Source organism: Malus sylvestris, chromosome 12, assembly GCF_916048215.2.
Source record: "Malus sylvestris chromosome 12, drMalSylv7.2, whole genome shotgun sequence".
Lineage (NCBI taxonomy): Eukaryota > Viridiplantae > Streptophyta > Magnoliopsida > Rosales > Rosaceae > Malus > Malus sylvestris.
In genome coordinates, this window is record NC_062271.1 from 28,110,480 (window position 1) to 28,138,375 (window position 27,896).

At 40.4% G+C, this 27,896-nt stretch overlaps 1 protein-coding gene and 1 pseudogene across 1 annotated transcript in view; both read left to right on the plus strand.

Moving 5' to 3' along the window:
* The window catches only part of LOC126594484 (uncharacterized), a 60,529-nt gene that overhangs the window by 21,588 nt on the left and 11,045 nt on the right, over positions 1–27,896 (plus strand). The gene's annotated exons all lie outside the window — the stretch shown is intronic.
* LOC126594465 (xylan glycosyltransferase MUCI21-like) lies at positions 7,042–18,845 on the plus strand (annotated as a pseudogene).

A 27,896-nucleotide genomic window follows, 5' to 3' on the forward strand; every position in this document is an offset into this window, starting at 1 on the left:
TTATTATTAGAATTTTTTACTTGCAAAGGTTCTTTGATAAAACGTATAAGCAAAATATAATGGCTAGAAATTTAGAAAATTCCACAAGTGAAAATTCTAATGTTCAAGAAATGGGATTGCGGAGATCCGTGAGGCTAAATGCGACAATAAGTGGAGCAGCACCACCACCACGAGTTTCCACCTTGGGAACCACCACGGTGGCTACCTCGGTAGCCACCCGTGGCGAGGTCTATGGTGCCTTCACCACGGCTCGACCCGTGCCATCCAAGGCTCACGACACCAAGGCCACGGCCCAAGTCGTGCCATCCAAGTTTGCACAGGCCCGGGCCCAAGCCTCGCATTCGCTTGCATCACATTCTAAGCAGCCTGCTCCCGCCAAGCAACCTGCTCTCGCGGCCCAGCCTGCTCCTGCCAAGCAGCCTGCTCTCGTGACCCAGCCTGCTCCCGACGAGCAGCCCACTCCCGTGGCCCAGCCTGCTCCCGCCAAGCAACTTGCTCTCACGGCCCAGCCTGCTCCTGCCAAGCAGCCTGCTCTCGTGACCCAGCCTGCTTCCGACGAGAAGCCCACTCCCGTGGTCCAGCCTACTTCCGTCAAGCAGCCCACTCCCGTGGCCCAGCCTGCTTCCGTCAAGCAGCCTACTCCCATGACCCAACCTGCTCCTCCCAAGCAGCCTGCTCTCGTGACCCAGCCTGCTTCCGTCGAGCAGCCCACTCCCGTGGCCCAACCTGCTTCTCCCAAGCAGCCTGCTCTCGTAACCCAGCCTGTTCCCGACGAGCAGCCCACTTCCGTGGTCCAGCCAGCTCCAGTCGAGCAGCCCACTCCCGTGGCCCAGCCAGCTCCGATCGAGCAGCCCACTCTCACGGCCCAGCCTGCTCTTGTGGCTTTCCAAGCAGCCCAAGTCGGCCCAAGACTATCTCAACCATCCGGACCTACCATCGAGCCGGGGGCATTCTCACCACATTTTTTCACGAATTTGACATTTCCCAACTCAAATCTCGCACCCGGAGTCTACCACCCTTCCATTGCCCAAGGAGGCGCATTCCTTCCAAGCTCTTCCAATCCAAATGGCGAACAACACTTGTCTCGACAAGTCATAGAGTTGACGAGCGCCCTTGCTCAACAGACAACCTTGGTGAATCAACTTCTGCAACGCATCGAGATCCAACGTTCCCCGGACGAGGTATCCCGAAGTAGGACAAGGACAGACAGACCTTTCCAGCAGCGTCCCGACAAGCAGCCACTCGACCAGCCACGAGCCGAACGTTTGGGCAGTGTACATTCTCGTCTTAGCGCGCGGATGAGCGTGCACTCTCGACTAAGGCCACAGATGAGCATACATTCACGGTTGGGGTCATACTCCGATAGTCAACATGAGCAACCTTCCGAGCAAAGTGTCCATTCGCGGCTAAGCCCACAAGGAGCATCATCCACCTCACATCAGAGTAGGCAGCACGACAGACGAAGAGAAGCAGTCACTCAATCCCGCTCAAGTTCAACCAGCAGCCTGCGAAGAACCCGCTCGCCTGCTAGGAACACACCACATGCACTGCATCCGTAACATAGACGAGCCAAACATATGTAAGAGCAGCCTAGACCAACAAGTCATGGCTGGGGGCAGCCGAGAGCTCCGCTACCCCAACAAAGGAAAATTCAGGAAGAAGTAGAGAGACTATTGACCAAGCGATTGCATGATTTCCAACGCAACGAGGTCACCGACGAGGCACTATGACGGAACATGACCAACATAAGCAGGTCACCCTTCACGGACGAGATTGAGCAGGTAGGGCCTCCACGCGAGTTCAGCATGCCACATTTCACATCTTTCAAGGGGGATGAAGACCCAAAGAGACACTTAAAGCGCTACCGAATCGCAATGATCCTTTATCGAAACAACGATGATCTCATGTGCAAGATATTCGCCACCACTCTACAAGGCGAGGCACAAGATTGGTTCTACACCTTGCCGCCACAATCCATCCGAAATTTCTACGAACTTTCTTTGGTTTTCACCAAAGAATATTCATCTTATCGTTCGATCAAAAAGAAGTCTGACCATTTGTTCAACGTCAAGAAGAACCCAAAGGAGTCGTTTCGCGACTATGTGATAAGGTTCAAAGTAGAAAAGGCAAAAATAGTCGGATGCAATGACTCGATAGCTAGAGCAACCTTCCAAAAAGGACTTCCAGCAGACCACCCGCTATTCAGAAAATTGATCATGAAAGAAGATCTAACTCTGGCAGACTCTTTTTCTTTGGCAGAGAAGCATGCTCTTTGGGATGACGCTCGTCAATGCACATTCAAGGACTTGAAGAAGTACCCGACATCACCTTCCTAGAAGTAGCGAATGACTTATTCGCATGTTTGACGGTATCTAAAGTAGCAATAAGCTCTACCGTCATGTGAGAAGAGCTAGGGGCCCGACTACCTGTATTCTACAGTTACCTGTATTCTACAGTTCAAAAGCTCTCCTCTATGCTATTAAAAATTCAAAAGCTAACTTTGGCGATAATTGTTATAACCCAAAAGCTTAAGTTTTACCTTCAAGCGCACGCAGTCATCATCATGACGTACTATTCCGTCGAATCCAAACCGGCGACAATAAAGGCGTAGACCCTGGCAGATGCAAAGTTTTCTGACGAACGCAACAACTCGGCCCAACGAGGCCCCGAGGGCAGCCGAACACACTTTAGCCACACCTGCTCCTTCAATGGAGATTTCTGGCGTTTGCATGTCGACGGCGCATCTAACTACGAAGGCTCATGAGCGCCGTGGTTCTTGCCACCCCAGACGTTTCAATGCTCAAGCAGGCGATCACTCTAAGCTTCAAAGCATCTAACAACGAAGTAGAGTACGAAACCCCACTAGCAGGCCTTCGAATGACAAAAGACTTGGTGGTGAAAAAAGCTTTCAATTCATTCCGAAGTCCTAGCTAATCACCAGCCAGACTACTAGAGGCAAAGGCATGATGATCGTAGCAACTGACTACTTCACCAATAAGAAAAGAAAATGGCCAGACGAACTCCAATTATGTCTATGGGCATATCGCACAACCAAAAGACGAGCAACCGAAAGGAGATGGCCACAAGCTTAGATCTGGCAGAAGAGAGGCGCGAACAAACTATCACTCACATCGCAGCCTACCAGCATCAGCTCCTCTCCAGCTACAATAAAAGGGCCAAGATCCGGCAGTTCCAGCCTGGAGAACTGGTCATAAGAAAAACCTTCATCACTGCCAGCAGAAAAGGCTCTAAAAATATGGATCCCATCTGGGAAAATCCATACAAGATCAGCAGAGTAGGTGGCAAGAACAATTACACCCTCGCCACCATAAAACGATAAAAAGATCAAAAAACAGTGGAACACCTACAATCTGAGGAAGTACCATGTGTGACCTCTCGCTACATCAAAGTCCGAAGACTCAAGCAGCTCGACGGGCACTACCTCACCAGCCGAGGATTATCCAGTTGTTATGTAGTTCCTACCTTACAGCTAAAGTTCTCGTTCGTTTCACTCGTTTTTCAATGAGGAATTTAGAAGTAATCACAACTTGGCTTGGCTGCATGCTTACAACAACTAATCACTCATGCACTTCAAAAGAAGACTGCGCCCTTCTTAGGGACTCATCGCAGGAATTGCGCCCCCCGAGGGACCAACCATGCTCTCCAGTGCGAGAGGGTAAACCAATTCCTCAACACCCATATGGGTTAGCTCTCCAAGATGGGAGGATAAACTTTACACTTCGAATATCCAAACGTGGATGAGCTTGGATGCCTTAGTATAACTAGATGCACGATGGCTTGAGCCGGGATTCCTAGAAGTAGCCACAATGGTCTTTTTCAAGGCTTAGCTAACTGAAGGATTTTGGGTCTCTTGGCCTAATCTGTGGGAAACCGGGCCCTAGATACGGAGGGGGCACATTACGCAGTACATCCGATGGACGGCTGCCCTGGAATCCTAAAGCTGCTACCGAGTGCACTAAGGTAGCCTACGGATTCCGGAAGACTGCCTACACTTGCCCTTCGAGCAGTAAAACAGCACTAGACTTATACAACCGCACATTCTTGTGAAAGGTTAAACAAGCTAGCACGCATATACGAAGTTTTATCCACTACCGACATGCTATGTAGTCGATAAACTTCACCTCTGCCAAGCGCGGAACAACCTACACCAAGTCCTAAAGTGTTGTGATACTTGCTACGCAACCTACGGAATTGGAGAAAGTCAAGGTTAACAGCCTAGTGGTTACCCGGACTTGTCTGCTTCTGTAAGTAAGGCATCCGGCTGCCAACCCAATGGCTAACAACTTTGTAAAGTTCTACACCAACACCTACGGCTACATAGGCTACGCGAGCTTGTCTGCTTATAAAAAAGTAGCATGTTTGCCACTGGTCTATCAAGTCTAAAGGTTAGGGCATGAACAAAAGAAGCAAAAATGAAGAAAAGCTAAGGAAAACATGTTTATAAACGACTAGCAAAGGCCGAATGAGTTCAAGCAAAACAAGAGCTACAAGGAAAAACAAAGAAAATCTTAAAGGCTACCTAGATGACTACATTTTAGCAGCCTGGACATCCCACGACTATTCGGTCGCCACACCTTCAGCAGCCGCGAAGCTCTTAGCAGCGGCATCACCCCTGACTGCTCCAGCCTGGGCACCAACTTCTCCAACTAATTCACCAATACCAACATGGACGCGCTGCAGCTCATCCACTTCTTTCTTCAAACTTTCGTTGATCTTTAGCACACCTTGAAGTTCCAACACTTGGGGTTCAAGCCTATCGACGATTCTCTTGAAGTGGATCACTTAATTATAAGCAGCAATCAACTTTTCATCATTTGCATAAGCAGCGAAAGAAGTATTTGGTTTTTTCTCAGCCGACATCTCTTGAGCAGGCAGGGAAGATCCATTTTCCCACATTCACTTGCAGCAGGATCCACAACGGTGATTGGACGAGCCAATGCATCCGCCTTGATCATATTCACCTCTTATTTTGGGAGCATCCCACGTTTCTCTTGACGAAGAGAGTTAAAGTAGCCAACGCCATTCGTGCTACCCAGCAGGGGAGTTCAACCCAACATTCCAGCAGCTCATGAGGCCAGCAATCTCTTCATTTCTCTCAATCACAGGCCTAGCTCGCGTCGTGTCCAAAAGCCTAAAAGGACATGAGCCATGTGACTCGCCTAGTACTGCGCCCTAACGCCACAATCTGCGGCCCCAGCCTCACAAGCTGCCCTTGGTTCTAGCCAAGTCCAACAGCTTAAAGCAGTGGTCCCTGCCACAATACCTCATCGGCCCACGCCGAGCCGACTCCTGGCCCATGCTAGCCGGCGTGCCACACCACCCCGACGGCTGCCCCGCGGTAGCACCATCCAAGAAGAAGACAAGGAAAATTAATTTTTTCTTACCTCAGTGCGGCACGAAGAAGACAAAGAAAGCAACGAAAGACGGTCCTTTGCACGGGCAAGATGTAGAAGATTGCTAGATGAGGGGGAACAAATATCCTCTAAGCTATCTCTCTCTTGTAGGGTAGAATAAATCGCTCTCCAAAGTTGATTTAATAACCCACTTAAGGTGGACTTAAATAGGCTTTGAGAGAAATTTATTTCCCTTTTCTAGAATGACCTAATTTCGTATTAAAGAGAGAATCTACATCAAAATAGGAAGCAGTCCTACGTTTCCTAAAGCAAGATGATCTCTACACCTACTGCCCTTTTCTGCGAGCAGCCCAACAGGTGTGGGGGCATTTGTGGAGCCAAAAATATTCACAAGGCGACACGTGGATTTTTGGATAAAAGAAGACAAAAATATCCTTGAGGCATACCGGGATTCCTACGCACGAGCAGCGGGCAATCATCCGTTAACCAAGTCAAAAATGCCCAAAGAAGGTAACAAATAAAAGTTATTTCATCCATATACTCCACAAGGTAACCATTCCAAATATTCCATTTAAATTAGATTAATTGGTGAGTTAATGGATTTATTTCCTAACTAATCCATTAAATCACCAATTAAATGACCCATTATGCCAATTAATCCCCCATTACATAACCCATTACCCAAAAAATACCAAATGGCCGGCCACCCTAGTTGATCTCATCATATTCACCTATTTTATCGCATTAGTTAGCTAGTTAATTTGGCAATAATTTTATTTGCTAAATTAATTAGTCAATTATTCCCATAACTCCTAAATTTAACCTAAATCAAGAACCCTATCCCTATAAATAGGCTCTCATTCTCACCAAAAACCTAATTCCAACACTTTGGCAAAAATCCCAAAATTCTCTAAACACTCTTTCTCTCTAAATTCTAACTTTTGCATCGGAGGTTCTTCGGCCAAAGCCCCCCCATTCATCGTGGGCGCGTGAGGCTCTTGGCCTTAACCTAAGGTGTTAATTGTTTTGTAGGTGCAAAATTGTCCAAGATCAAGGAGGAAGAAATTTGCATCCACAGGTATATTGTTATGATGACGTTCTAAAAGGGTGATTCTTAGCCAACAAAGTTTTCTGCTTTGTGAGGGTCGGGAAGAAATGTCTATTGTACGCAATTTTACCCTTGCTTTGTAAAGAAATTGTTTCCACGACTCAAACCCGTGACCTTTTGGTTACAAATGAGCAACATTTATATTGCACTAAAGCTCACATCATTCAATAAAATAAAATTATGTAGTTTTAACTCACATATCCTTTTTTTCATAAGGAAAACTAATGAAAAGAACTTGAAAACTTTGAATTTTAACGATAAGGACAAAATAAATGATAAAGTGAATAGTATCATGATTGATTTTTTAGTGTAAAAATGTGATTTTTCGTTAAAATGAACCGTATCGGGAGCTTTTCGTTAAAGTTCCCTTTTTCATAAGCACAAGAGATACCGTGAAAGTGTATTCGTGGTAGTCGTTCTCATGAATTAGCCTTCTTTTATTGGCAGCACCCTTTTTTGATTATTCCCTCTCTCAACTTTCGTCTCTCTTGTAGTTGAAACATAGATATACATATGAAGAGAAACATCTTCTCAATCAACGCAGACCAAGTTCATTTGCCCCCCCCCCCCCCTCTCTCTCTCTCTCTCTCTCTCTCTCTCTCTCTCTCTCTCTCTCTCTCTCTCTCTCTCTCTAAACTGTTATTTGCATAAGGAAAAATATGGTATACTATCAGAGATACAAGCAGAGGAAAAAAAGGTGAACATCTTACAGAAGAAGATGAAGAGTGTCAGAGCATTATTATGGGGTCTTCAAACTCTGGTTACTACAAAAGAACAAGGCCCAAGCTTCTCTCTTTCGTCTTTCTCTCTCTCCTCTCTTGTAGCTTCATAATTAGCACCTCATCTTTTCTACCCTAATGCCACTTTCTCTCTATTACGTAAGCTTTTATCTCTAGTTTCTCATTTTCATTTTTTCATTTTTCTTTCAGTTTCCTTTAATTGTATGCTGAGATTATATAATAACCCTATGTAAACCCTAGCTTGTACCCAGATTATATAGAACCCCATGCATAAACCCTAGCTTATATAGTACCCAGTTGGGTCTCTTCACCTATATGCACTTGATTTTAGTTGGATGTTCTAACTCTTTCATGGTATGAGAACCAAGCTAACCACGTATCAAACCATCAGTTTATTAGAATACATGAAGTGTCCTTATCCCCTCTCCCCGTCTTCAAGTACCCTTTTTCGATACATGGTATAGTCATTGAAAATCAAATGATTTTCGGATTATTCAACTCCGTTTGTGTTGTCCACGTTATTGGCTTGAAGATCACCACACGTTAGGGAACGTGTTAAGAATGAATCTCACATTAATGAGAGAATGTGAGCTTATAAGTAAGTTGGGTTACTCCTCATATTGTCAATTGATTTTGTGATGAAACCTCAAATTGCTTCAACCCTTCGTCTTTCAAAACATTCACAATATTTTTGAGTTATCTCACATAGTGAAAAGCAAGCCATGCACAATAATATAGATAGACTCTATATCTATTGCTGTTTGATTTTAAGTTGAATGCTCTAATTTTTTTTTTCCCACTATATTCACGAATAAATATGTACCCTTTGGTTTTGTAGGCCTTGCTGCTGATGATATGGTTGCATATGCTCCCTCGAGTTCTTCAATCTCTAACGGTAGAATTCTCTGCTTCTCAGTGGCTTCTATTTGGAATCGATTAATTGTTTGTGTTTTAGTTGGTAATAAATACCTTGCAAAGTTTACCAGACAGTATTACTATCGATTAATTGGTTTGAAAAAAATCGTTTGCATCAGAAGGCTTATATAGCAAAATAGAAGGCTGGTTATAAGGCTTAGAAGGTAAGAAAATTAGAAAATTGTTAGCATAAACAAGTCTTGAACTGATCATGACTTGCTAGTAACTTTAAACTACACTCCACCTATGAAGCATATACTCTATATAGTACTAGCAGACAACAAATAAATAGCTGAAATTTCAGGATGGGCACTAGCCTATTCTGGCCTTCATGTAGCTCCTCCCCCGGTTCCGATGATACTCGAATTGATACTGCAAAAACAATAAAATACGGAACTATTATTGTTATTTAAAAAAATATTATTCTACATTAATTTTTTCTTGTATATTTTTTCCTTATGTTTTCATAGATCACGAGTGCAAGACAATATTTTTTTACTGATAACAACTCCTAGTAAAACAACGTAAAAATATAACATAAAAACAATATTGATAATATTCCTGAAATTCAAAATTAGTTTTTAATCTGTTCTAGTCTTTTCAACCAGCAAGCTGGGTCTGCTATCTCTCTTTCCTTATGGAACTCATACGGGGTGAGTGGTCAATTCGAACCCAGACCCTACGTTCTAATTATTCTAATTAATTTAGTTAATATATAGTTAATTCAGCTCCAGTTGAACCGCCACAATTTTATATCGTCCATGGATCATCAGGTTGAAGTCAAATGAATGGAGGCTGCAAGTTAAGCATGTAAGATGTAATCTGAAAATCAACAAGTTACTAGGATCACAAATATAACAAATATAACTACAATAAACCAATCAAACAATTAAAGGGAAATAAACTTATCTTCCAAAGCGGAGGAAGAAGAAGCTATAACTGCTAGGGTTTCAAGGAGGAACTAGGTTCAAGAATACAGCAGGACACGTAAAGCAGCAAGCCGTGGCACTGCGTGTGCAATCCGACTTCTCCATCTTCTTCAACTGTCACATGGAACCATACCAAGACACCCCTCTACACACAACCTTCTCCTCTCTGCAAAACTCAATGTTCTCCAAGTTATAGGTAATTGGAACGATAAGAGCGCCCTTTTGTGAGAGCAGGGGCTTGTGGTTTTTATACTACAAAATCTGGATTACCCTATAATAATCCTACAAGGAATACAAGACCAAATCCTTGTACAAGTATGAGTTCTATTCTCAAGCCAACAGTAGAGTTTCAATCCAAACCAAAGTTGAATTAACTCTTATAAACACATTAAGACCTCTTTATACCAATCTGAAATAACAATGATTATTACTAAACTGTGAGAATCACACTCATACTCTAACAAAGCATGCTTGCTTGTTGAACCCCGCAACCACTTAAAAATTTGTGATAAATATGATTTATGTATTCCTAATTTTCTAAGTTTTGATAGACCTAAAGCCAAATCTAATTATTACGTCACTTATTATAACTGTAGTCTAATGGTATATTTTTCTACTTGTTATAAGTAGAAAGATTTTAGGTTCGATCCTAAACTAACACTAAATTATTATAGATGACCCAGTTGTATGGCCTCACCCAAATATCCAAAGTTTTAGTGTAAATAATATCAATGTTTTAAAAGTTAATTGAGTACACTTATTTTCTGTATGTGACACTTTTACATTTTCTCTATCTGCAATTACTTTCACTAACTATAAATGTTGTGGGTGCAGGAACTATATTTTGTGACAGGAGCAGTTTTCGATCAGATGTTTGTATCCTGAAAGGGGATGTAAGAACACACTCCGGTTCCTCTTCCATCTTTGTCTACAGATCCAGAGATAAAAGTAATTTCACAAATTATTTATCGAGTATCGTCGAGGAAAACGAAGAGGAAAATGGGGAACAGCTTCACCGCGAAAAGATCAAACCGTATACCCGGAAATGGGAACCAAGTATCATGGACACCGTCACAGAATAACACCTCATTGCAAAGACAGATGGCACTCCAGGAAAGCAACATGAGTGTGATGTCCAACATGAGGTTCCGGCCGTATTCTTCTCGACGGCGGGCTATACCGGTAATGTTTATCATGAATTCAACGATGGTATTATGCCGCTGTACAGTACTTCTCAGCATTTGAGGAAACAGGTTGTGTTTGTCATCGTTAATTTTCACAATTGGTGGCTTATGAAATATGGAGACATTCTTTCACAACTATCAGACTATCCAGTAATTGATTTCAGTGCAGACAAGAGAACTCATTGCTTTCCCGAAGCTACTGTCGGTCTGCAAATTCACGATGAGCTCACTGTGGATTCTTCAAATATGGAAGGAAATAAGAGCATATTCGACTTTCGAAATCTTCTAGACGGGGCTTACAGTCCTCGAGTTACAAGTCTGATTCACGAACGAGAAGCAAAAGAGAAACTCTCCGTTTCTATGTCTCCCGCATCGAAAAGATCCTTAAAAATCAAGAGAAAAGTACATGAAGCACATCAACTCAAGAGGCCTAGACTAGTGATCATATCTAGAAATGGATCAAGAGCGATAACCAATGAGCATTTGCTGGTGAAAATGGCTGAAAAAATGGGGTTTGAAGTTGAAGTTCTGAGACCTAATTCGAGGACCGAGTTGGCAAAGATTTATTGCGTTCTTAATTCGAGTGATGTCGTGATCGGGGTTCACGGTGCTGCCATTAGACCTGGCATTTTGGACCCAACCCGACCCGACCCGTTAATATTAGTATTTGGATGGATGCTTAACAGGTCGGGTCTCTAACGGGTGAACCCGTTAACAACCAGTTAAATAACGGGTCACTTTGGGTCAACCCGTTAGCACCCGTTAGTTGAGGATGCTTTAGTAATTTTAGTAAAGTCTTAACAACAACAAATAAACTTTATGCAAAAAAAAATAATAATATTTGTTAACGGGTTGTTAACGGGTGTTAACGGGTGACCCGTTAGCTTAACGGGTCGAGTTCGGTTGACCCGTTAACTTAATGGGTCGGGTTGAACCCAACTCAAACCCAATAAACTCTACCCGTTTACAGGTCTAGCTGCCATGACACATTTGTAGAAACTCTATGTTCTTGTAAGAGAAGAGAGAGAGAGGTTTCTTAAGAATTAAGAAATCTATGACTTTTCATTAATTGAACAAATGAATAATACAATTAAATATATATAGTCCTTGTGACTATCTACATTTGGCTATCTAAACTAACCAAATAAACCAAACTAATTACATGAGTAACAAACTTATAACAAACAACTTTAGCTATGATATAACATCTTCATCTTTACACCCCCTCAAGCTAAACTTGGAAGAATCAAGAAGTCCAAGTGAGAGCTTGGATTGCAGAAACTGAAACTTGTTTTTAGACAAGGCTTTGGTATGAATATTTGCAAGTTGATCCTGACTGCACACATACTTAACTTCAACCAGATTTGCAAGTACTAACTCACGAATATAATGATAATCAATCTCTACATGCTTAGTGTGAGCATGAAATACAGGATTAGATGCAAGAGATATAGCAGAGATATTATCACACCAGAGAGTAGGTTTGTGAGATAGAGGAAAACCAAAGTCTTTGAGCACCTTGCAGATCCAAGTAACCTCTGCAGCAGTGTGAGCTAAGGATCTGTATTCAGCTTCAGTAGAGGAACGTGCGACTGTTGATTGTTTCTTGGCACTCCAGCTAACTAAGTCGGTGCCCAGGAAAACACATGAACCACTAGTGGATCGTCAGTCATAAGAGCAACCAGCCCAATCGGCATCAGAGTAGGCTGACAGATGCAGGGAGTTTTCTTAAACAATAAACCATGAGTGATAGTCACTTTGAGAAACCTCAATATACGTTTGGCTACTTGCATGTGAAGAACAGTAGGTGCATGCATAAATTGACAGATTTGGTTTACTGCAAAAGAAATACCAGGTCTTATCCAAGTTAAGTATTGGAGAGCACCAACAATCGATCTGTATTCAGTAGGATTGGCAAGTAACTCCCCACTATGATCCAATTTGGTAGAACTAAGAGGAGTGGAACATGGTTTTGCACCAGCCATATTTGTTTTCTGTAACAAATCAATCAAATACTTGCTTTGATGAAGAAGCGTAGCATCTTCGGTGCGATGAACTTCCAGACCAAGGAAGTAATGCAAGGAGCCTAGATCTTTGACAGGAAATAAAGTGCTCAACTGTGCTATGAACTGATTGCAAATAGTAGCATCAGGACCACTAACTAGAATATCATCAACGTAGACAAGCACAATAACCAGAGTTGGAGCATGAAGAACAAATAAAGAAGCATCAGAGGATGATTGACTAAATCCAAGAGATTAAAGAGCTTGAAATAATTTGTCAAACCAAGCTCTAGGAGCTTGTTTAAGTCCATAGAGAGATTTTTTGAGCTTACACACATGAGTAGGTTTGCTGGGATCTTGAAAACCAGAAGGTTGAACCATAAACACATCCTCTTTTAAGTCACCATGCAGAAAGGCATTGCTAATGTCCAGTTGATGGAGAAACCAATTAAATTGGATAGCAAAAGATAACAAAAGTCTGATAGTAACTGGCTTTGCAACCGGACTAAATGTTTCTGTATAGTCAAGACCTTCCTGTTGGTGAAATCCCTTAGCAACAAGTCTTGCTTTATATCTCTCAATGGATCCATCAGGATGCTTTTTAATTCTAAAGACCCACTTGCAGCCAACTACATTTTAAGATGGTGAAGAAGGAACAAGTGTCCAAGTGTCAGTAGATAAACGAGCATTGAATTCATTTTGCATTGCCATTCTCCAATTTTCAGACTTAGAGGCTTGAAGATAAGTATTTGGAATGTAATCAGTGGAGGAAGGGAGAGGATGTTTGGTAGTAGTTAATGCTTTGGGTTTATGAATGCCATTTTTGGATCGAGTAACCATGGAATGAACATTAGAAACAGAAGGATTCACAGGTTGATGGGGAGGGATAGGTTGTTGTGGAGAGACAGGTTGATGTGTAGGGACAGGTTGTTGTGTAGGTACAGGGTGATGGGTAGACATGATAGGAGAAGAAGGCATAGGTGGAGGAGATATAGATGGTTGTGAAGAAGATGAGAGGGATGCTGAGAGAGGCACAGGTGTAGTGGGGTTAGAGATAGGCATTGAAAAATGAAGATTAATAGATGAAGGAGCACACTGATCAACAAAGGATTGAACTGGAGTAACATCCTTAAAAGGAAAAGTAACCTCATCAAATATAACATGCCTAGAAACATAAATCCGATTGGTTTCCAAATCCAAACACCTATAACCTTTATGTTGTAAACTGTAACCCAAGAAGACATATCTCTTACTTTTCCCATCAAGCTTAGAAGAAATGTAGGGCTTTAACCATGGATAACAACTACACCCAAAAACCTTAAGTTTGGAATAATCTGGATACTTGTTAAACACCAACTCCCATGGTGATTTAGGATTTCCTGATATAGGCAGCCTATTTATAAGATAAAGGGCAGTAGTGAAAGCTTCAACCCAATAGGAATGAGGAACACTAGATTCAACCAATAAAGTCCAAGTTGTCTCAACAAGATGCCTATGTTTCCTCTCCACACAACCATTTTGTTCTGGTGTGTGGGGACAACTAAGTTATTGAACAATACCATGAGCATGTAGAAAAGATTTAAATTGTAAACTGGTAAATTCACCCCCAGAATCTGAATGAAGAATCTTGATTTTATTACCAACAGTATTCTCAACATAAGCTTTGAAGGTTACAAAAGTAGAATACACCTCTGATTTAGTCTTTAAAGGAAAACACCAATTGTATTTGCTAAATTCATCAACTAGGAGAAAATAATATCGAAAACCACTCACTGAAGTTACAGGAGCTGGTCCCCATAGATCACAATGTAAGAGCTCAAGAGGCTGAAAGGTGGTTGTAGTTGATGAACTAAAGGGTAGTTTATGATTTTTAGCAATAGCACACTTGGAGCAAAAGAAGTCAACAGAGGTTGTACCTTGAATAGCAAGCTTATTACTAGAGATTATTTTGCGAAAGATAGATGAGGAAGGGTGTCCTAGCCGACTGTGCCATAGTTTGACTGAACCTTGAGCACTGACAAGAGCATAAGTGCATCCAGAAGATTGAGCAGTGGAAGAACAGTTTTGCATAGGGTAAAAGCCATCTTTAACTGGACCCTACAAAAACGTCTTCCCCGTAGTACGATCCTTTACAACAGAGCCATCAGAATCAAGTGTTAAGGCACAATAGTTATCTTTGAGAAATTGGTATGCAGATAACAGATTATGCTTCATTTGAGGGACATGAAGCACATTACGCAAATGAAATTGAGCATTAGGAGAATGCAAAGAAGAAGAGCCAATATGATGTATAGAGAGACTTTTACCATCACCGACATAAACCTTGTCCTCGCCAGTATACGGTGTTGGTGAAGAGATGTTGGCAATATCATTAGTGATGTGAGATGTGGCGCCAGAATCTAGTAGCCAAGATGGAGAAGGTTTGGAGGAGTAGTGTGCACACATGGCTGCAAGTTTTGCAGGAGGAATCTTCCCAGAGATGTCAGGATTCATGCGATCGAAGCAATCAATAGCTTCATGACTAGTAGATCCACAAATTTGACAAGAAACATGAGTAATGCCGAATGAAGAGTTACGAACACCTTGGTGATGACCACGATTGGAAGATTGACCTCTATAATTGCCTCTGTGTCCACAATTGTTGTTGTACCGACCATGATTATGAGAGTGATTACCTCTATAGATGTTCCTTCCACGATAAGAGTTGAATCGAAATGATTGGTGAGGTTGAGCAACATATGCTTAAGGCGGTAGAGTTGGAAGAATAGGCGGTTGAGACTGAACAGAGAACGCCTGAAAGGACTCAGTAGTGGAGGAATAGAGCTTCTTGCGACGAGACATTGAAAGCTCTTTGGTGAGAAGAAGACCATGTAACTCATCCAGAGACGTGGAAGAGAGACGTAACATCACAGAATCAATGAAGGATTCGAATTCATCAGGTAAGCCAGCAAGAGTAGCCGCAATAAGATCGCGATCAAAAATAAGTGCACCAGCAGCAGAAAGAGAATCAAAGATTTCTTTGAGTTGTTAAAGATAATCCGTCATAGATTGAGTACCTTTTTGAATTACTTGAAGGCGAGATCATAGTTGATGGATGTGAGCATCGGAGACGCCACCAAACCGTTGTTCAAGCTTGATCCAAAGATCGCGAGCAGAAGAGACACCAACAGTAAAAGGAATAACATCTTCCGAAAGTGTAGAATTCAACCAAATCAACAGATTCTAATCCTTTTCATACTAGATCTCAAAAGCTGGATTAATCGATCGATCGAGAAGGAATGATGGTGGACACGGCTCAGTACCTTCAATAATTCCAAGAAGTTTGTAGCGCCTGAGAATCGATGCAAACAGAGCACGCCATGGAAGATAGTTAGATCTCTTGAGCTTAATTGGCACCATGCTTCCAATATTCTGAATTGTGAGAGAAGCGTACGAATTGGACACGTTAGGGTTTGTAGAAGAATTGGGGGCAGAATGCTGGAGAGATTCATGAGATGAAAAATCGGACGGAGATGCCATGGTAATCAGAAACAAGAAAAGATCAGCGAGAATCAGAGAAACAAAGCGGAAGAAAGGATCGAATTGGCCTTGAGGCAGAAGGTGAAAGATACCATATAGAAACTATGTGTTCTTGTAAGAGAGAGAGAGAGAGAGAGAGAAGAGAAGAGAAGAGAAGAGAGAAGAGAAGAGAAGAGAGAAAGAGAGAGAGGTTTCTTAAGAATTAAGAAATCTGTGACTTTTCATTAATTGAACAAATGAATAATACAATTACATATATATAGTCCTTGTGACTATTTACATTTGGCTATCTAAACTAACCAAATAAACCAAACTAATTACATGAGTAACAAACATATAACAAACAACTTTAGCTATGATATAGCATCTTCATCTTTAACATTTTCTGTTCATGAGACCTGGCTCTGTGTTGATCCAAGTTATTCCTCTTGGAACTAGTTGGGCAGCAGAGGAATACTATGGGAAACCTGCAAGAAAGCTTGGGTTAAACTACGTCGGCTACAAAATTCTTACCACAGAAAGCTCGTTACACAACAAGTATGGTAAAGATGATCATGTTCTTAAATATCCAGCTAGTGTAACAAAAAAAGGATGGGAATACACAAAGGAGATTTACCTTGAAGGTCAAACTGTGAGACTACACCTCACAAGATTTAAGAAGCAGCTGCTTCGTGCTTATAACTGCGCCATTGGAAGAACGACTCGGCATTTCGAACAACAATAAACTAGTCATTCTGGAAGTTGTAGATTCATACATGCTTGATAAAAATTTGTGAACATGTATATAACGTCGAGATTTAGCTTAGTAGTATGTACACCTCATCAATTAGGCTAGCTTACTTATTAAGTTTTGGCAGCTACTATAAATATAATTCATCAATTCTCAATATAATGAAAAAGTCAACTTCTTCTTCAAGCTGTTTTTTCTCTATGTTCCATATTTTCTGAGTTCTCCATTTTCACGAGTTCTACATTTTCCTGATTTCTGTAATCTTCGATTTCCATGATTCTTCCATAGCTATCATGGTATCAGAGCTTAGGTTCGGTGAATCTAAGAGAAGGATCCTGGATTGGCTCATCAAGCGATGGAAGTAGTCGTTGCGTAGAGATTTGTAGCTGTTTTTGGTTCGCGATTTTTCGTCGGAGATCTATCTTCGTTGAATCAGGTTCTGAATTTCGTTCTTCGGTGTATCTGTGTGATCAATTCTGCGTGAAATTTCTGGAGTTCTTAGTTTGTTTTCTGGATATGTTGATTGTATGAAGATTGCGATGATGAACTTTTAGGGCATGAAGCCTGAAATTTTTTTTTAGGGCACGAAGCTCGTTGTTATGTTCAATGCGTGTGAAGATTAGTGTCTGTGTGGTGAATTCTGAAGAAATTTGTATGCATATTCTAGATTGTTGATATATAAGCTTCTGTGGAGTATTTTTCTGGTCATTTTGGCACGAAGCCAGCTGAAATTGTTTCTTTGAGTACAAAACTCTTTGAGGAATTGAATTCATTTGTTCATTTGTGATTCGGTCAGTTGGTGATTTGACAAATCTTGGTGCATAATCTTGGTGTATTGATATAATCTTGGTGTATTGGTGATCTGGTGATGAATGCTATAAAGATGGACAGTCTACTGGGCATGTTAACTATCCGATTACAAGATGACAATTTTGTGAAGTGGTCCTTTCAATTTACAGAAGAATCTAACCACATTGACTTTTTCTGGATCTACAATGTATTGTCAGGGTGAATCTTCTAATACTACTCACAATTCTCCAGAGTCTTCTCAATATTTCAATGGTGGTTTTGGCTTTGTTAGCGGCAGCAACACTAACTCTCAGGCTCGTGGATCAAGACCAACTAGAGGATTTGTGTCACAAGCCAATTTGCCTCAGTTTCAAGGGAATGGAACTTTTCAGCATCAAAGGAATTATCATAACAATGGTGCTAACAATGGCAGGTTCAATAACAGACCAAGGTTTAATAATGGATCTTCTGGAAGATTTTCTGAGAATTCTAATTACTTCTCTGGTAGCTCCAGTAATAATGGAGGATCTAATTTTGGGGCTAAGGGAGGATCTACTTGGCAGAATTGGAATGGTAATAATGGATCAAAGAGCGCTTTGATTCCTGAATGCCAAATTTGCAACAAAAGAGGCCACACTGCCCCAAATTGTTACTCTTGATATGATACAAGTTCCAGCACTGTTTCTCAAGTTCCCGAGTGTCAAATATGTGGGAAGAAAAGGCACACTGCTCTTAATTGCTATCACAGGGGGAATTATGCATATCAAGGAACACCACCACCTCCTTCTATCTCTGCTCTTACGACACAAGCTCAATCAAATTTTGATGGTTCTTCACAACAAAATTAGGTGCTAGACATATGGGCTACACATCATATGACCGCTGATTTGGACAATTTGACTTTGGTGGCTCCTTTTGAAAGAAATGAGAGGATTACAGTGGGCAATGGCGAAGGGCTTCCTAATGTCAACACTGGTTTGGGTTCCATCTTCACTCCTTTTAAAGCTTTAACTTTACACATGGTTCTACATGTTCCAAAATTGGCTGCTAGTCTATTGTCTGTTTATAGACTCTGTAAAGATAACAACTATTATGTTATTTTTTATGAGTTTGGTTTTTGGGTGCAGGACAAGGCAACAAAGAAAGTTCTCTTGAGAGGAATGAGTAGTTGTAGTGGCTTGTATTACATTCCTCAACAACAATTCTTCAAGTATTTTCAGCTCCTAGATACTACACCACAGGCTGTCTTGGGTCAACTTGTGAAGTCTTCTATATGGCATCATAGACTTGGTCATCCAACAAATGAAGTGCAGTAAAAAATGCTTAAGGAATCTTCTATTTCTGTGTCTATAGACAATAATCCTCAGATGTGTTCAGTTTGTATAAAGGGTAAAATGTCTAGACAACCATTTCCTTTAAGTACTAATAAGTCTCGTATTCCATTTGAAAAAGTGCATACCAATGTATGGGGACCTTCACCCACTATATCCGTTGAAGGTTACAGATATTATGTCATTTTTTTAGATGAATGCACAAGGTTTACTTGGCTTTTCCCTCTTGTGAATAAGTCTGATGTGTATGCAGTATTTGTTAAATTTCATGCTCTCGTTGTGAATCATTTTAAGACTACAATAAAGTTTTTACAATCAGATGGAGGATGAGAGTTTATGAGTGGATTGTTTAAGAAATTTTTGGAGTTACATGGCATTTTACATCTTGTTTCATGTCCATATACACCCCGGAAAAATGGGTTAACAGAGAGGAAGAATAGACATATTATTGAAACTGCTATAACTTTATTTGGTGCTGCATTCTTACCTCAATCAGTCTCCATCTTTTGTCAAGTTGTTTGGACAGTCTCCATCTTTAACAACTCTCAAGGTCTTTGGTACAGCCGTATACCCTTATTTAAGACCTTATAGTGACAATAAGTTGCAGGCAAGGAGTGATGAATGTGTCTTTCTGGGATATTCATTGATTGGGCTATAAAGGAGTATTGTGTTATAACAGGAATACAAAGAGGTTGTTGATGTCTAGACATGTAATCCATGATGAAAGTGTATTCCCTTTTCAATCAGTTTGCCTTCCAAACATGAGTTCTTCTCTTATTCATGCATCTTCCCAGAAATTATCATCTATGATTGTACTTGTTGTGTTACCAAGATCTTCAAATGTGTCTGAGGAACAGTTTCAAGATACTAATTAGAGTAGTCAGACTATGCAAGCAATAAGTCCCTCTGATAGCTCGAGTCAAGAATCAACACAAGCCACTACTCAAGTCACTACTCTAGATCCTACTTCATCTCACTTGTTGCCTGTCCATGCTAGTTCCCAAACTAAGGTACCACACTCTTTTACTGAATCATTACCACTGCATGATATATATGCTGAGCAGTCTATTGACGTTGAAACATCTAATCCCTTAGAGGTTGATCATGACATATTACCTCCTGTTATTCCTAGTACTTCTATACATGGTATGATTACTAGGTTAAAGAGTGGTGCAATACAAAGAAAAGATTATGCAGCCTATCATGTTCCTGTGACAAATGAAGACTTGTGTCCTAAATCACATAATGATGATATAATGTTCAGTGGCTTTACTGTTGTTCTAGATATACATGATTCTTCTGAGCTTGTTGATTATAAACAAGCAGTAATGTCTGAATGTTGGAGAAATGCAATGACTGAAGAATTTAATGCTCTTCAAAAACAAGGGACTTCGGAGTTAGTACCATATCCGGAAGACAGAAATGTAGTAGGCAGTAAGTGAGTTTATAAGATAAAGAAAGATCAAGAAGGGAAGGTGTCTAGATATAAAGCTAGACTGGTTGCACAGGGGTATAGTCAAGAACAAGGGTTGGATTATGAAGAAACTTTTAGTCCAGTTGTTAGGCATACCACAGTAAGACTTGTTTTATCACTTGCAGTAACTTACAAATGGGAATTGAGACAATTAGATGTTAAAAATGCATTTTTGCATGGAGAATTGCAAGAATAGGTTTTTATGAAACAACCTCAAGGTTTTCAAGATCCCAGATATCCCAATCATGTTTGAAAACTTCTTAAGTCTTTGTATGGTCTGAAACAGGTTCCAAGAGCCTGGAATGCAAAATTCACAAGTTATCTTCCAGCCTTACAATTTCAATCTTCTCATTCAGATCCAAGTTTATTTGTCAAAGTCAATGGGAGTGATGTGGTGATTCTTCTACTATATGTAGATGACATTATACTTACTGGTTCATGTTCCCAGCTAGTGCAGCATGTGATTGATGATTGGTCCTCTGTGTTTGATATGAAAGATATGGGGACACTCACTTATTTCCTTGGGCTGCAAGTTAGTTACAAAGACAATGGAGATATTTTTATTAATCAGTCAAAGTATGTGACTGATCTTCTCAATAAGGCAGGAATGTTGTCTTGTAGATCGTGTTCTACTCGTAGTAAACCTCATATACAGTAGTTGAATGATGAAAGAGTACCATTGGCAGATCCTACAATGTACAGAAGTTTGGTTGGAGCTTTGCAATATCTAACCTTTACTAGGCCAGACATTGCATATGTTGTCAACTTTGCATGTCAGTTCATGAACACACCCACTGAGTTTCATTTTTGTTTGGTAAAACGAATATTGAGATATTTGAAAGGTACAATACAGTGTGGAATCACATACTCTGCTACTAAGAAATTAGAATTGTTTGCATTTAGTGATGCTGACTGGGCAGCTGATATAAACACTCGAAGGTCCACCACTGGCTATGTTGTCTTTTTGGGGTCGAATCCAGTTTCATGGCAATCAAAAAAGCAAGGAAGTGTGTCTAGAAGTTCAACCAAGGCTGAGTATAAAGCATTGGCTAATGTTGTAGCTAATGTTGCTTGGATAAGATTGGTTCTTAAAGATCTTCACTTATTTCTTTCTTCACCACATGTCTTGCATTGTGATAATCTGTCCACTCTAGCTTTGTGTTCTAATCCAGTCTTTCATACTCGGATTAAACACTTAGACACAGATTTTCATTTTCTTCGTGAAAGAGTGCAGAAAAGAGATTTGGAGGTTCAATATATTTCCACAGAAGCTCAGGTTGCATATGTTCTGACTAAAGGGTTACACAACCCTCTATTTGTTCATCATTGTTCCAATCTCAGACTGGGATATCCCAGCTGAGATTTAGGGGAAGTAATAACAGAATGTAAACCTCTGCAATTAAGTTAGCTTAGTATGTACACCTCAGCAATTAGGCTAGCTTACTTATTAAGTTTTGACAGCTACTATAAATATGTGTATAACTGTTTGTAATTCATCAATTCTCAATAAAATGAAAAAGTCAACTTCTTCTTCAAGCTGTTTTTTTCTCTCTGTTCCATATTTTTTGAGTTCTCCATTTTCACGAGTTCTACATTTTCCTGATTTCTGTAATCTTCGATTTCCATGATTTTTCCATAGTTATCGTACAGCTACTAGTGGTTGTTTCTTTTGTCATAAAAATTTCTCCGATGCTGGTTGTTTCTTTGGCGTAACGCCCTCAGTATATGATCGACTAAAATATTTCTGTTCGTCCATATCCCCTGAACGATCCACTCTCTATCAGATGACGACCTCCCAGGTCCTGATGACCTAAATATCCTCTGGATTCTTAGGATTAAATTTATTTTGATCCACCTCCACTGTCACTGACGTCTTCATATCTTTCAGTCCTGCTTCGCCACACTGATCGTAAACTGCTCTTTCCTGAGATCACACAATAACTGAATTCGGGAATACGTTTCATTCTTTTATTTTTCACGCAGCACACATATTAATGTACAAAATCAGTGAAACTTTGGAACAACGTAAAATGTTAATAGCTTAGACATTTGAAAGAGCATAGACACTATTCCAAAAACAATATAATATACTTCTGTTCTTAAGTCTTGGTTATGAGAATTGACAGAATTGACAAATATCCTTTTCTCCCTTCTAATTATTAAGGCGCATTTGGATAAGGGTGAACTTGGATTTGGAGTTGGGTTTGGTATTTTGACTATGTGAGCAACATTTCCAAGATTGACATTGACAGAATGTAAGTGAATAGACTTGGTCAACATAAGAAGGCGCAGCTAGTATTGGATAATGTGAGCACGTTGATTTTTTGAAGATTTAGAAAGGTGGGTTGTTCTAGAAGATGGGGAAGACGAATCTGTCAACCTAAATTTTTCATTTTTTGGAGGAAAAAAAAAACTGAAATCAAACCAAAACCGAACCAAAAAAAAAAAACCAAACCGAGAAAAAATTGAAAAAAATTGAACCGAACCGAACCGAAATTTCGATTCAGTTTCGATTTTGGCGAAAAACCGAACCGTTGAGAACCGAACCCAGCCCTACTATCCCTTATCTCTCCATTTCGAGCTCACCTCTCTCTCAGGCTCTTTCCCGATCGACACCCATACATACAAAAGCACACACATACACACCCAAGGAGACTTCGACAACGGCACTACCCTCCGATCCCACTCTCTCCTTCTCACCATGGTGCAGACATTCCCCGACGAGTTTTCATCGTTTTTTATGAAAGTAGGTCGAAACACCCTTCCATCTTTCTCTCTAGTAGTCTAGAAGGATTCATGGTTGCTAAAATATGATTTTGGTGAAGGTTTGGACATGAAAACACGTCGGGGAGACTTCCCCAGATTTCCGGCGAGGAACCTGTCACTTTCGAGGCAATTTTCGGCCAAACCACTATGATTTGGCTAGCCTGCAAGGTATAAATCTCTTCGTCTCGCTGAGTACTACAACTTTCCTTTTTGTTTCACCCAATTTCATTGAGTATTGAAGAAGTTATACTCATTTGAATCTTACCCAGTTTTCGGCGACCTCCGTGGCTTTTAAGGCGTTTTCCGGCCAAACCACAGCGAGTTAAACGTCGTGCGAGGTACCATTCTCTTCGTCTCTTTGAGAACTACGATTTTCGTCTTGAATCACTCAATTTCGTGGAGTATTGACAAAGTTATAGATGTTTAAATTAGCCCAGTTTTCCGACGAAAAACCTTAAATTCCAATGTTCTTCTACGGTTGGCTCTGGCGTCTCCCTCTTGGCGATAGGCCTTTCAGGCCACCTCAAAGACCATAGGGCCTTAGGAAATAGGTCTAAGCTTAAGAATAGTTAAGAACTGATAATAAAATTTGACGACGCCAAAAACATTTCGAGATTCACAATACTTTGTGAGAGCTATTTCAAAGTTCAAAAATTAAACATAGAACCTCTGAATCAATAGAATGATGAAGAAGAAAGATATGAAGCAGCTTGCTTATGCATGAAGCGACATGATTGGCTACCTTAAAGTGATGCCTTTGAGGAAACCAAAGCTTAATGAGTCTAGAGAAGTTCAGAGCAAAGCTCGATCTTTGTACAATGATGAATATGGTGGAATCTCAAGCCATTACACTGAAAAATTACAAGGCTGAACAATTAATGGACAAGAGCATTGATTAATTGGGCTACAAGTTATGGGCTAAGTTCACCTATACCAAAAAGTATGTGGACAAGGAGCTAGGATTTACCACCACGTACCAGGCCCAGATGAAGTTCAAGGAGTCTGTTTATCCAAACAAGACTGGATCTTCATCATCTAAGTCCAACTACAACAACAACAAGAATCGCAACTCCTTTTGGAAAATAATGAGAATAGAGTATGCTACCAAGGAGTTCCTAAGAAAAGTATAATCTCTAGACGAAGTCAACGCTTGAAGGATTTGGTGTAAAGCTGACGGTCAAAGGTTAAGGAACTTGACTTCGTTGTTGGGGTAAGCAAGATGGTTATCGATAGAATAATCGTCGAGAATTGTTCTAAAGATCCACACGAATTTCTTCAGTGGTAATGAGTTTGAGAACATTGATTTGATCCCACCAATTACCACATACTAACTTCGTCACAACTAGCGCTTACTCGCTTCCTCCAACACTCACTTTGAAAGTTTCAAGAAGTTGTCATTAAGATATGACTCTACCTGGTATTCTTAGGGAACGCATGTTGCAGAGTGATATCACCGTTTCATATTTCTAATTGGTCTTAACCAACACACACCACTAAGATTTTTCCATTTCCCAAGATTTCGATGTAGAGCCGACTCCGCCCGCAATTCCTAGGGAACGCATGTTGCAGAGTGGCATCGCCATTTCGGATCTACAGTTGGTCTTGACCAGACTTCCTCAAACAAAGATTTCTAAACACGTCGCTTCCAAGTAACACCAAATCTGCCCGCCATTCCCAGGGAATGCACGCCGCAGAGTATTGATCCGATGTTGAAAGTCGTCCAACAAATCAAACACGTCACCGATGAGGCACAATCCCGACATAAGATTTCTTATTTCAACCCGAATGTGACAATTCAAACAGAGAAAGGTTTGCACAACTGCGCCGAATGGCACCAATTTCGGAAGTCAGGACATCCAAATGACGTCAAAACCGACACACTGCTACAGTAACAGAAAGTCCTAAGTATACTATAAACAAACCACGCTCTGATACCAATCTGACATGGCCCGATCCTGATATTCCTCGAATAACAGGATAAACACGTGCTGGCCGACACCCGAGGGTGACGAAAGCCATTTATTAAGTGCAAATGCTGAAAACAAGGGATAGATAAGACTTATAAATATAAAAGTATAAAGAATATGCATTTAAGGAATGTGTTCAGAGCATACAACTAACTAGAACACTAAAAGAAATAATATAAAATTGAATGAAACAAATGATGGATCCTACACCGAGAGGACTCGAAAATGCCGATGTGGAAGTGCCCTGACGCCGGGATTGTATGTCTCGATTCTAAGTCCTGAAGGGGCCACAAAACAAACATGAGTGGACCAAGTTGATATATATATATATATATATATATAATAAAACAATTATCAGCGTACTAACCCCCAAGTTTTATGAAAAAAAAACATATATATCATGATAAACATAAGTTTTCCAAAACCTAGCATGCTGTGCAATGTCTCAAATTATAACTTGTATATATAATAATCACTAGTGAATGTCCAAATATAACCCCCAAGCCCCATGCCGGCTCCCCGTCTCTGAGCAGACAGTCAGAGAAAAATACATTACAAGCCCCATGTCGGCTCCCCGTCCCTGTGCTAAATAGCTAGAGGAAACACACTCCAGGCCCTATGCCAACCACAAACTGTCGTCCGGGATGGACTGGAATCTATCCCTACGTCCCGTAGCGGAATAAGGACCACTAGGTAAGTACAAAACCATTGAACATATATATATTGAAAAGCAACTTCATAGTATAAAGTCATCTATCATCTATACAATAAACAGGTGTTCGAAACATGTTCTAAATATCATATCGTCATCCATCAGATATTCTATAAGAACACGAGTTATAGGAAAAATAGTAGTAATTCAAACTAGCCTCAGTAAGCATGTTATCTCAAAGCATTTCATAAAACATAATTGTTAAATCATGCTTTTCATGTGTGCATTTCTACTTACAAAGCATGCATTTTTAGAATGAGTCCACTCACAGATACTTCGCCGTTGAAGAGCCACACAAACTAGCGAAGACAAAAACACCACTATAATTGCCCCTAATCACATAAATGGTACATTTAGTCAAACTCTACTCAAACGATTGAATTTGGGAAAATGGACTTCAAAAATGGGTCCAGGACGTCGAAATTAGCTTAGGAGAGGTCTCGAACGAAAACCCGAAAAGTCAACGTTGACCGTTGACCGGGACGGTCAACGGGTCACGGGTCCATCGGGTCGGGTCAGTCAAACCCGATTTAGGGTTTTGGGTAGGAATTGGGTTGGGCTTAGATTTAGGATAGGTTGGGTTTTAGGGTAAAAAGGCTTAAGGGATTTGGGCTTTCAAAACACAGGCCTCAAGCCTTAACTAAATGGCCCAAGGGCCTTAAACTTAAAACAATTAAAAATAAAACAAAATAAATAAGAAAACAAAAATGGGTTTGGGTTGGGCTCGACAGGAAAGGCCCAAAAGCCTGGTGTGGTTACTGCTTGCCGAAGCTAAACGGAAGGGAAGGCCAGATTTCGGCCAGAAAACTACATAAACTTTAAACGGCCATAACTTTGTCCAAACTCAACGAAATCAAGTGAAACAAAAATGAAAGTTGTGTTTCTCGAAGAGACAAAGAGAATGGTACTCGCACAACATCTAAATCACCGTGGTTTTGCCGAAAAACGCCTCGAAAGCCGCCGGACTCGCTAAAAACTTGGTAAGATTCAAATGACTATAACTTCTTCAATACTCAACAAAATTGGGTGAAACAAAAAGGAAAGTTGTAGTACTCAGAGAGAAAAAGAGATTTATACCTTGAACGCTGGCCAAATCTCCGTGTTTTTGCCGTAAATTGCCTCGAAAGGGGCGGTCTGTGTCGGAGTTCGTGTACGGGGCCTCATGGTTCGACTTCGACGACGCCATGCCTTTGGTTGTGTTCGTAGGGATGAGATGAAGACGATGGTGATGTCAAAATTGTGATTTGATGATGATTTTAGGATATGGGTTATGGGTGTGGCGCGGTGAAGGAGAAGAAGAGAGAGGGAGTATGGGAAAAAGAGAGGAGAAGAGATAGAGAAAGAAGAGGGCTGAGAGAGTTATAAAAATCAGAAAAAGAAAGAAAAGGGGAAGGGAACCGGGGGACAAGGATCACATGTGGGCCCCTTAGGCACACCAATTAAGACCCAAAAACCATTTTTAAAAGGAAAACTATCCACAAACTTAGTGAAAATTCAAAAATACCATTTTTGTTCCGTAAATCCTGGGACGGGTGGTTACAATCGAGACATACAATCCCGGCGTCAAGGCACTTCCGCATCGACATCTTCGAGTCCTCTCGGTGTAAGACGCATATCCTTTTATTCATTCAATTTTATATTATTTCTTTTAGTATTCTAGTTAGTTGTATGCTCTGAACACGTTCCTTAAATGCATATTCTTTATTCTTTTATATTTATAAATCTTATATATCCCTTGTTTTCAGTAAGTGCACTCAATAAATGGCTTTCGTCACCTTCGGGTGTCGGCCAGTACGTGTTTATCCTGGTATTCAGGGAATATCGGGATCGGGGCGTGTCAAAAACACTTTGAAAGTTGGCTGATTGGTGAATATATTGTGTGATGGTTAGATATTCAACCTATGCTTATATAGAGGATGATTGAAGGTTTGCGTTTCATGTGTGTAGGTTTGTATTTTATGCGTTTCATGTGTTTTGTATGTATTTGGTATGTGTTTTGTGTGTGTCATGTGTTTCACATGTTTGGTGTGTTATACATCTTTATCATGTGTTTTGTATGTGCTTCATATGTATTCTGTGTGTCTTTTGTGTTTACACATCTATATCATGATTTTCATATTCTTCCATAGTGTTTCATGAATTTCATGTATTGATTTAGTGATTTTTCAATATTTATCCGAATTTAAATATTTTTAAGTTAAAATGTTCATAAAATTAATTTAAGATAATCTACATTTTTTTTTAATGTTAATTTTTAAAAAAAATTAGCCTAAATTCATTCTTTAATAATTTGAGGTTAAAATTTTAGGATAAAAGGGTTGGAGCAGAAAATATGTTCTAGGTTAAAACCTAAA